Below are 11,837 nucleotides of genomic sequence, written 5' to 3' on the forward strand. Positions count from 1 at the left end.
TTCACTTCATGATTAAAATGGTCAATATTTTAATAGAAAAAACAGGAATAAAAAATAATCGTTTGAACAAACAATGATTAAAATGAACAAAAGTGAAACCGGCGAAAATCACAATGAACTAAAGTGAAAAAATTTATACGATGGAAGGATTTATCCTATGTATCCAAATATTATAATATTTATCTTAAATTTTAATGATTGCTTCATACTTGAGATAATGTCACAAAATTATAGATTCATGTAGCAAGTTGTTATATGAATTTTTCTCTCCTCTTTTCCATTTAAAAAAAATCCTACAAAAACAAACTACATTATTTGGTATATTGTGTCAATATTTGAAAAAATAACATGATGTACCATTTTCATTAAAAAAAAAATGTTGACATATATAAAATACACTTTTACATTATGCTATGGTGTTGAAAATTTCTTATCAAGAATATTTATAAAATTAACATGTATTATTTTCATTTTAAAAAATTGACATATATATAAAATACACTTTCAATTATGCTATTGTTGAAAAATTCTTATTAATTAATTTATACCTTATCAAAACTTCCCTTAAACAAATAATATGCCTCCCAATAAGGTGTGTGACTTTAATTTTTAATATAGAGAGAGAGTTGGCCATTTTGAAGAAATTAATAAAGAAATAGCACTTTGGTGAGGGGACTTCCTAACTACAGGTAAACTATAAACAATAATTTGACTATCATCTAATGTCTTTTTAGGTCTGTTTGATAATTATTTTGTTTTTTATTCTTGTTTTTTAAAATTAAGTATATGTATACTATTTCCACCTCTAAATTCTTCCTTTGTTATTTACTTTTCACCAATTATTTAAAAAAAAAACAAACCAAATTTTGAGAACTAAAAAAATAGCTTTCAAAAAGTTGTTTTTGTTTTTGGAATTTGGCGGAGAATTCAACCATTGTATTTTGATGCAAATTATTGTAAGAAATGTGGATGAATAGACTTAATTTTCAAAAATAAGAACAAAAAACTAAATAATTACCAAACATGGCCTTATTTTTATTTTTATTTTTTTGGATATTTTTGCTTATTTTAGGGGGAAGAAGTCCCAATAATTATTTTGATTTGTTTGGGAAGAATATAAGAAAAGAGTAGCCCAACTAACTGATCATTTTAATACAAGAAAATGAGATGAAAATTAAAGAATTTGTGTGTTCTTCATTCATATTGTTTAATGTCACAAAGAAAATGTAGATTTATATATTCATGAGTAACATGAGTTTTTAAAATTACATTAAGGGACCATTTGAAAATAAGTTTAGCCTCAAAGAATCTTCATACTATGTTTTTCACATTTCTTTTCTTAAAGAAAGACACTTGATCGTAATCAAATTCGAGGGTAAAAAAGGTTTTTTAAAATTACTTTTTTTTTTAAAATTTGGTTTGATTTTTAAAAATATTTTTAGAAAGTAAATAACAAAACAAAGAAACATATAAATGAAAGTAGTGTTAATAAGTTTAATTTTCTAGTACCAAAAATCAAATGTTTAATATTTGTTTACCCTTTTTGTGTTTCAAAAATCATGTTTATTAGCTAACATTTTTTCTTTCTTTAGTAACTATTTTTAAAAACAATTTTGAAATTCTGGCCATTTTTTTTACTAAAAAATTGAAAAATAATTTTATATATAGGAATTTAGTTAAAATTTTGAGTATGAGAAATTTTTATAAATTCAAATTTTAGAGACTAGTGATCAGACACGTGCGATGCAAGTGATTTAAATTTTTAGACATAATATTTTAGCTGAAATTTTAATACTAAATTATGATTTAATAGACTTTTCATTAGGTTTAAATTGTAAATTGCTTACATAAATTTAAAAGTAAGGAAAGAGATATGAAAATGGGAAAAAAAATTAGATAGATGGATCAAATTAAAATCCATATATATGATGTAATTACAACTAAAGTATATATTGGATCTATCTACTTAAATTAAGAAGATGTTGACTGTTCTATTTAATTTATAGGGATGGGTATATTAGTTAAGAATCTGCAAATCTTTTTCTTTTTTGTAAAAAATTAATTATTATTACTATATATAGTTTTTACAATTTTATCATATTTTTGTAGAAAACTAGTATGTTATATTTTAAATTGTAATATAGATGGTCATTTCTAAGTCATTTAACAAAGAAAGTAAAATACCATACTTGCTTAATTGATTTAAAATGTTGATTTTGTAATTTATATTAAGATTTATTGTTGTTTTTTAATTTTAATTTTTATTTTTATTATTTCTATTTTTTCAAAAAGAAAAATTCAATATATGGGAAAATATGAGAATCTTCTAATTTTGCTGATATTAATTGAAAATTTTATTAATTATAAGAAATATCGATGTATTGATGAGTTTTTTTGTTTAAAAAATTTTGTGAGTCTTTATATAAAAACTATGGAAATGAAATTTACCTAGTTTAAAAGGAAAAATATAACTTGAACATTTGTTAGTATTTATGTATGGAAAAAGCGATTTTCTTCTTGTTTATTAATTTTATAATCCCATTCAATAGTAAAGAAATTTACTTTTATATAATAACTAATTCCAAACAACAAACAATTCAGAACTCCACCTGATCTCTATTAACTAAGGTATGATTTGAAACTTCCCATTCTTAAATTTCATCCTCAATGAATCTTTTATTTATTTTTTTTCTTCTCAATCTCTAATGGAAGAAAAACTTCAGGAAACATATTGAAAAGAAATACATTTCAACACACCTCACCAAACATGTTCAAGAAAATGATAGACAGTTCTGAATACATAAGAACGAAGATCTTTAATTTCGAACTACTCGTTATAGCTCCAGAAAATATATAAGAAAAAAAATACATTTTAACACACTCCAAAAAATTAAAGAAAATGATAGATAGAATACTTTTTATCTAATATGAGTCTCAATTTTCAATGTTTCCCTTTCTAGTGAATGAAGATTTTTAATATGCACTCTTTTTTGTAAGATTTCAGTTCCCATTCTAGAAATTTGATCATTTGCATGTGTATTGACCAACAATTTTTTTTATATAGGTAAATCGTACAAAGTAGTATCACCCCGACCGAGAGTTCCATTGGCATTATAGATGGAGTGCATGTTGTTTAGAATTCATGATTAATAAAAAAAAAATTAAATTCTTTTCGGATTTTTTGTGTGTTACATGAAAAGAAACGATGATGATAAACATGATAAAAAAAAAAATAAACTTTTTGGTTCTCGATAAGGACCAGCATTTTAGTTCAGGTTTATTATTTGTATCCATTTTTTGGATATGTGGTTATATTTTTATTCAGTTTTGTTGGGAAGGAGTGACAATTATTTGGAAAAATAATAATAAAGTTAGTTGAAGTTTTTTTTTTTTTTAGAGGAATTAATGTAAATCCTAGAAATTTGAGGCTAACTTTGATGCTTGAATGTCTTAAGATATTTAGTAAATTTAACAATTGTTGTGTAGTATAAAAGTTTAGTAAAGTAAGGAAACAAGAAGGAATTTTCTAAGTGTTAGAGCTTGAAAAGGCCTAAGTGAAACTATGTGTAGAATGCTCTCGGAGATTTTAAACACTTAGTGAAATTTTAAGAATGATTTGAGAAAAGGAGGTTAGGCGTGGAACTTGATAGGAGTAGAGGAAGGTGTAGCCCAAATATGGGACTAGGCGATGCCTATAGGATCATGTGAGAGGGATGAGCATAGCTAGAAGGAGTAAGTAGGGAAACCATGGGAGGTCTTGGACGAAAGGCTGGCATGAGGCGGCGAGAGGAAGTGAGGCATGAGGCGATGAGGAGGTGAGGCAATGAGGTTATTAGCCTTGGGCAGTGAGAAGGGTCCTACGGCCGAGAGAGGCATGTAAGTGAAGGTCATTCTCCTTATGTTTTATTTGTGAGAAAATTAGAAAAAGAATATCTTAATTACAATTAATGAGCTAAGTGGCATAATTTAAGACTTAAGACAATAATTAGTGGCATGAGGTGTCACATGATTATGCAAAGAAAGCATGCAAGGGGGAGTATAAATAAGGGCTATGAAGAGGAAGTTGATTTATCCATTTTACTCGTGTAGAGGAGATTTTGCAGCCATCTTGAAATTTGATCTGAGAAGAAGAAGATTGAGGGCTTCTGTGGAGAAATTCAATCGGAGTGATGCTGAAAACTTAAGGAAAGTCGAGGTTGGTCAGAATTTTGGGCTTAGTCGAGCAACCTATGAAGTTTGGTGAATTTTGAGCTACTTAAGGAGAATTAGAAGCTCCAGTTTTGAGGTAAGTAAGTTTAAAGATTATTTAAGAGGTTTATAGGAAGAAAATTTGAATTAGAATGGTTGAAATTGGTGTTTTGAGTACTGAAAGTAAGGTCAGGAAATTAGGTGTTGAAGAAGCAAGCAGCCGACCGAAGGTTGAAGAAGGCACACGAGAAGTTGGGTTGTCAGTGAGCTGTCTCATGCACACACATTGCATGCAACATGCCTACTATGCAGGCAACAACGCCCAACTAGGCGACAAAGGCTGCAATCGCTTGACCCACACTTGCGCCCAGTCGCTTGCCCATGCTCGATACCCAAACATGCGCTTGCTCAGCACCTTACACACGTTCATTGCCTAGCTAGCACACGTTCGTCGTCCAGTCTACGTGCCCTCGACGCCTAGCGCACGCGTGTGTGTCGATGGCCTTGTCATCCATCTAAAGCCCTGTGTGCACGCCCAAACACCCGTGTGCATGTCCCAGCGCCCACATCTGGCCTAGTGGTACGCCTAACTATCGAGGCTTGATATTGGCCTAATTTTAAGAATTTGAAGTTGGTAAGCAATTGTCAAGTCCTTTAAGGAGTACTATGAGTTTTGAGCTATAAAAATATTTAAAATGGACCCTAGGAAGAATGCGAACTAAGTAAAATTAAGAAAAATGACTTGAAAAGCTAGGTTTATTTGAAGCTAATGAGGTCAAGAATCAACTATAAATTAACCAAAGTTTACTAATCTATTTGACCGGCCAAACAGAGGTTGGAAGAGCCTATAAACCTTTGGGAGCTAATCAGTAACAGTGAGTGACAAATGATTTAAGATATTTTCCTTAAATGCTTCCAACACATGATTTTATCTGAAATAAGCTATCTCTTGACAAATGTGATTGGTGGGCTATATGCTTTTTATGTTTCTAAAGTATGTTAAAGCATGAATCTCTATTATATGAACTTTGTGCTTCAAAGTTTTTAAAGCTATGTTAAAACATGGGTTTCTTTTAAAAGAACTCTTTATGCTATCTTTTCAATGACATGTTTCAAGTATGATTTCAATGATGATAAGCATTCCTAAAGTATTACTTAAAGCACCATGTTTATGTTTACCTATTTCAAATGCTAAGTCGTTTATGGGATGCTAAATGAGTTTATGTTCAAAATATGATTTGTAAGAGAATGTTTATTGTACCCTATCTTGAGAATTCCCGATACTTAAGGAAATGAAGGTATCTAGGACCCTAGGAGAAGAAGGTATCCAAAGAACTCATTATCTATATATATATTAAAGTCTTTGGGACCCACTTTAAAACACATATAGGCTTTGGGTCATGTGTTAGGGTGTTTTAGCCTTTTAGGGGTATTTCTACGTGCACGTATGAGAGTTATTGACGTTAAGTGTAGTGAGTTTGCTCTACCTCAACTAAGGAGAAAGGGTAGAAGTTATGTGTGGATGTTTGATAAAAATTGCATAAGCTATACTATGTTTTCAGGGTTTTCTAGCGTTTCCACGTGATGTTGTTGTTGCAAAGCTATTAAATTTCAAAGCATGTTTAAAACTTTGAAGCTCTTAATGATATATGATTTACAGTAGTTTCTCTTAAACTTAAAGCATGTTTAAGTATTTAATTTAAATAGTCACATACTGGCTTTCCAACTCACATTTTTAAAATGTTTTCATTCCCCAGGTAGAGACCGAGTTCCCGGTGCCTAGCTTACAGCTGCCAATCTGTCATACAACTTTTAGAAGATCCTTGTCAACCCAAGAAGTCTGCTAGGTCTATATTAAGTTTTTGGTTGTTTTGTAACCATGTGCATACTAGCTAGGAAAGGGTAGAATCCAAGTTTGTAAGTATGTTTGTGGATCCTGTTATGTGAACTTTGGACTGTAAATATGTATGTAAAGCTTGTTATATGATAAACCTAGTTATGCAAGTTATTTGAGTACTCATTGCCACTAAAGCTTAAGTTTGAGATGTATGAAAGATATATATATATATATATATATATATATATATATATATATATATATATATATATACATACTTGCTTATCAGGTTATGCAAAGGTGAGGAGACATGCTACAAATATTAGATAGACAGTGGGTGTCATAAAAGGGTTGACATCTACGGTCTTCACATCTTTTTCCAGGGTTAAAAAGGTAGCTTGGGAGGGGGTGTGACAAGTTGGCATCAAAGCAAAGCTTTTGGGGAACCTAGGATCATGTACATTAGTCAAGAGCATGTAATCTCTATAATATACCTAATGTTATGATATACTATATGAATAATGCCCCAAAGAAGTAGTAGACTGCATAAGCAACGGGCAGACAAGACTCATTAAGCTACCAATGAACCATTAACAAAAAGTGTAAAGTCTGAATGAGAGTCTAGTCAGGCTCAGACTGATCTTAATATGGAGGAACAGATTTTCACTAGGATAGCTCAAAGGTCAGCTACTAGTGTAGGTGCAATTCAGGAAGATCCAAATAAGAAGTGTGGCATAAAGAGAATGAAGGCATTAAGTGCCACCACATTCGAAGGCACTACAGATCCTACAGACATTAAAGCATGGACAAATTCGATGGAGAAAGGCTTTTAAGTTATGAGGTGTCCTGAAGACCACAAGGTAGAATTAGTTGTTTTCTTGCTCCAAAAAGGAGCAGAAGACTGGGGGAGAGCGCTAGAATCCAGAAGAAGTGATATAGGTGTGATGAATGGAAAGACTTCAAAAAAGTATTCCAAGATAAGTATCGCCCCTGGTCTTTCTATGATGCTAAGAGAAATGAGTTCTCGGGGCTTGTTCAGGGCTCGATGTCAATTGTCGAAGTATGCTTCTACTATCATTGCTGAGAAAACTAATCATTGCAAAAGGTTCGAGGATGGTTTGCAGAAGGAGACTCTAGGAGATATGTTCCAAGTGTGACAGGTAAGAGAAGTTTTAAGCTTTGTCTCAGTGGGCAGTCTACCTCTAGAGGTAGTACAGCTGGAGGCCAACAAAGGCACGGACAGAGAAGATTTAGTCAGCCAACAGAGTCTATCAGTGTTTTCGGATCAGGACAACTAGGAGAGTCTACAGTCAGTTCAGCTAGGAAACCTTTATGTGCTACCTGTAATAATAATCATTGGGGGCAATGATACAACGGAGCAAATGTCTACTACAATTGTGGGCAGAGTGTCTACAGTTGATACAGGAAGATCATGCAGAGCAGAGAATGATTTTTTAGGCTGTAAATCAACCGAAGATGGTAAGAACCGAAGGTGAAGGCACCAGTGGTGCTAAATAGAAAAGTACTGCAAGTTGGCCCCAACAGCAAGGGAAAGTATATGTCACAACACAACAGGAGGCAAAGGATGCACTAGAAGTCATTACTGGTACATTACTTATTTGTAACCAGCCTGCACATGTGTTAATAGATCCAGGATCCACCCATTCATTTATTTCTAGCACGTTTGCTTTGAGTACTAGGGTGTTATAATATATGTCTAATGAGTTGTTTATTTCCACTCCTATTGGGGAAACTATCACAATTAATAAGGTGTTCAAGGGTTGTATACACTATAAGAAATATTGCTTTCAATGACGAAATTAAAACGTCGCTAATAGCCACAAATTTGTTGTAGAAATCTTCAGTAACGTAAATATTAATGTCATATGGAATGTCACTAAAGTCCCGTCGGTGAATACCTTTTGCGTCATTTTTCAAGGGTGGAAATGAAACCCTTTTGCCGCCCACGTGCTTTTGAGTTTTTAAGTTTGCAATGATTTCATACGTTTGTCGTAAATTACGACAAAAATATGAAATCGTCCAAGCATTACTGTGACGAAAAGATAATTCGTCCCAAATTGCGACGAAAATAAAAAATTGTCACGAGATTTAAGCAATAAAAATGCAATTCGTCGCACGAGTTGCAACGAATTGATATTATGTCACAAAAATTGCAATTAAATGATTTTCGTCGCTATAATTTTGTCGCTAAAAGTAGTATTTGTTGTAGTGATATTTGAGATTGATGGGATAACCATGTGAGTAGGTTTAATTCCATTAGATTTGCAAGAGTTTGATGTTATCTTAGAGATGAATTTCTTGTCTAGGTATCATGCATTCATGGACTGTTATAAGAAGAAAATGGATTCAGGAAATAAGGAGAAGTTGAGGTGGCGTTCAAGGGTGATAGGAAGATTATTACTCCATGTTTAATATCAATTGTAAAAGCTAGAACACTGTTACGAAAAGGATGTGCAGCTAAAGCCTGAAGACATTCCTGTGGTACGAGATTATGTGCATGTCTTCCTTGAGGAGCTGTCAGGATTACCACCTGATAGGGAGGTAGAGTTCACTATTGACTTGATTCCAGAAACAGCACCTATTTCTCAAGCTCCTTACAGAATAGCACCTAGCGAGCTAAAAGAGTTAAAGGTTCAATTGCAGGAACTGGTGGATAAGGGTTACATCGGCCTAGTGTGTCCTTTGGGCAGTACCAATACTATTCGTGAAGAAGAAAGATGGTACACTCAAGTTACGCATTGATTATCGACAATTGAACAAGGTAACGATATGTAACAAATATCTTTTACCTCGTATAGATGATTTGTTTGATCAATTGAATGATGTAGCAATATTTTCCAAGATTGATCTGAGATCAAGATATCATCAACTAAATATCAGGGAATCAGATGTTCCCAAGACTACTTTCAGGACCAGATACGGACATTATGAATTTCTGGTTATGTCGTTCAAACTAACAAACGCACCAACAATATTTATGGATCTTATAAACTGAGTGTTTCACCCGCATTTGGATTGATTTGTGATTGTGTTTATAGATGATATTTTTGTATACTCAGAAAGCATGAAGAAGCATGCAGAGCATCTCGGAGTTGTGTTACAAACATTACGTGACAAGAAGTTATATGCCAAATTCAGTAAATGTGAGTTTTGGATTGATCAGGTGGTGTTCTTAAGTCACGTAATGTCAACTGCAAGAGTTAGTGTGGATCTTCCAAAGACAGAGGCTATAGTTAAGTGGGTGACCCACTTCAATAATTGAAGTTCGTAGTTTTCTAGGTTTGGCAGGCTATTACCGACGATTTATAGAAGGCTTCTCAAAGATAGCACTTCCTCTGACAGGTTTGACAAAAGAAGAATGCTAAGTTTAAATGGTCAGAGAAGTGTGAGCAAAGCTTTCAGGAGTTAAAGAAGAGGTTAGTGATGGCACCTATCTTGACTCTGTCAATGCCACGGAAAGAGTTTGAAATTTATTGTGATGCTTCATAGCAAGGTTTAGGTTGTGTTATGATGCAGGAAGGAAAAGTAGTTGCCTATGCTTCAAGACAGTTAAAAAAAGCATGAGTGTAACTATCCGACTAATGACCTAGAGCTAACAGTAGTGATTTTAGCACTGAAAATTTGGAGACATTATCTGTTCGATGAGAGATGCCACATTTACACTGACCATAAAAGTTTGAAGTACATCTTCGAGCAGAAGGAATTGAACTTGAGATAGAGAAGATGGATGGAACTGATCAAGGATTATGATTATATAATATAATAGCATCCGGAAAAGGCTAATGTGGTAGCTGACGCATTAAGCAAGAAGTCTAGACATCCAAAGGCTTCACTAAGTACCCTGAGTGGGTTGTTGTTAAAAGAACTTAGGAGCTTTAATGTTGCTTTAGCAGTGGGAAGTTTAGAAGGCTTACTTGCTCACTTTCAGGTGAGGCCTACCCTAGTAGATGTATTGTTAAAGAACAACCAGGAGATCCAGTTCTCAAAAAGCTAGCTGAGGAGGTAAGTCTGAATCAGAGAGCAGATTACGTATTGAGGTAAAACGGAGCCCTAATGAAAAAGAACAAGTTATGTGTTCCTAATAATGTAACTCTGAAGAATGTCATCCTGGAAGAAGCCCATAGTTCAACTTATGCTATGCATCTAAGAAGTACCAAGATGTATAGGACTTTGAAGAAGTCTTATTGGTGGTCAAGAATGAAGCAGGAAATAGTTGAGTACGTAGACAAATGTCTGATTTGTCAATAGGTTAAGCCAAAACGTCAGAGACCAACAGAACTCTTAAATCCACTCCAGGTGTCTGAATGGAAGTGGGAACATGTGACAATAGATTTTGTGTTCGAATTACCGAGGACTTCTAGTAGATTTGATGGCATTTGGGTGATTGTAGACAAACTTTCTAAGGCGGCTCGATATTTGCCAGTCAAGGTAACATTTGCTCTTGACAAGTTGGCTAGGCTTGATGTAGACAGCATTGTAAGCCAGTACAAAGCTCCAGTGTCTATAGTATCAGATAGAGACTCGAGGTTTACTTCAAAGTTTTGGCCTAGTTTGTAAGAAGCTCTTGGAACTAAGCTTTATTTTAACATAGCTTTTCAGCATCAAATAGATGGTCAGTTAGAAAAGACCATTCAAACATGGGAAGATATGTTACGAGCATGTGTGCTGAAGTCCAAAGGAAGTTGGATGCACGCTTGCCTTTAACGGAATTTTCCTACAATAATAGTTATCGTTCCAGTATTGGAATGGCACCTTACGAGGCTTTGTATGGGAGACAGTGTAGAACTTTTGTATACTAAAATGAAGTTGGAGAATATTAAGCTATCAAGGAAAATTTAAAAACAGCTCAAGATCGTAAGAAAAGTTGTGCAAACAAGAGACGTAGAGAATTAGAGTTTGATGTCAGAGGCCACTTGGGAGACAGAGAACTAGATGAAGAGTAGATACCCATATCTTTTCTCCTAAAGATGTCCAATAGAATTTCGAGGACGAAATTCTTTTAAGGGAAAGTAAATTGTAAACCCTAGAATATGAATTCCTAAGTATCTTTAATTTGAGGGTAACTTTGATGCTTGAATGTCTTAAGATACTTAGTAAATTTAACAATTGTTGTGTAGGTATAAAAGTCTAGTAAAGTAAGGAAACAAGAAGGAATTTTCTAAGTGTTGAGCGTGAAAAAGCCTAAGTGAAACTATGTGTAAAATGCACTTGGAGATTAAGTGTTTAAAACACTTCGTGAAAATTTAAGAATGATTTGAGGAAAGAAGGTTAGGCATGGAACTTGATAGGAGTAGAGGAAAGTGTAGCCTAAGTATGGGATTAGGCGATGGCTATAAGATCATGTGAGGGGGATGAGCAAGACTAGAAATAGGCGAGGAAGCCATGGAAGGCCTTGGACGAGAGACTGGCATGAGGTGGCGAAAGGAAATGAGGCACTAAGTGATGAGAAGGTGAGGAGGTGAGGCATGAGGTGATGAGGTGATTAGCCTTGGGCGGTGAGAAGGATCCTATGGTCGAGAGAGGCATGTAAGCGAAGGTCATTCTCCTTATGTTTTATTTGTGAGAAAATTAGAAAAATAATTTCTTAATTCAATTAATAGACTAAGTGGCATAATTTAAGACTTAAAACAATGGTTAGTGGCATGAGGTGTCATATGATTATTCAAAGAGAGCATGCAAAGGGGAGTATAAATAAGAGTTGTGAAGAGGAAGTCGGTTTAGCCATTTTACTCATGCAAAGGAGGAGATTTTGCAGCCATCTTGAAACTTGATCGGGGAAGAAGAAGATTGA

Source organism: Benincasa hispida, chromosome 9 (assembly GCF_027475165.1).
Source record: "Benincasa hispida cultivar pf3 chromosome 9, pf3_genome.v1.1, whole genome shotgun sequence".
Taxonomy (NCBI): Eukaryota; Viridiplantae; Streptophyta; class Magnoliopsida; order Cucurbitales; family Cucurbitaceae; genus Benincasa; species Benincasa hispida.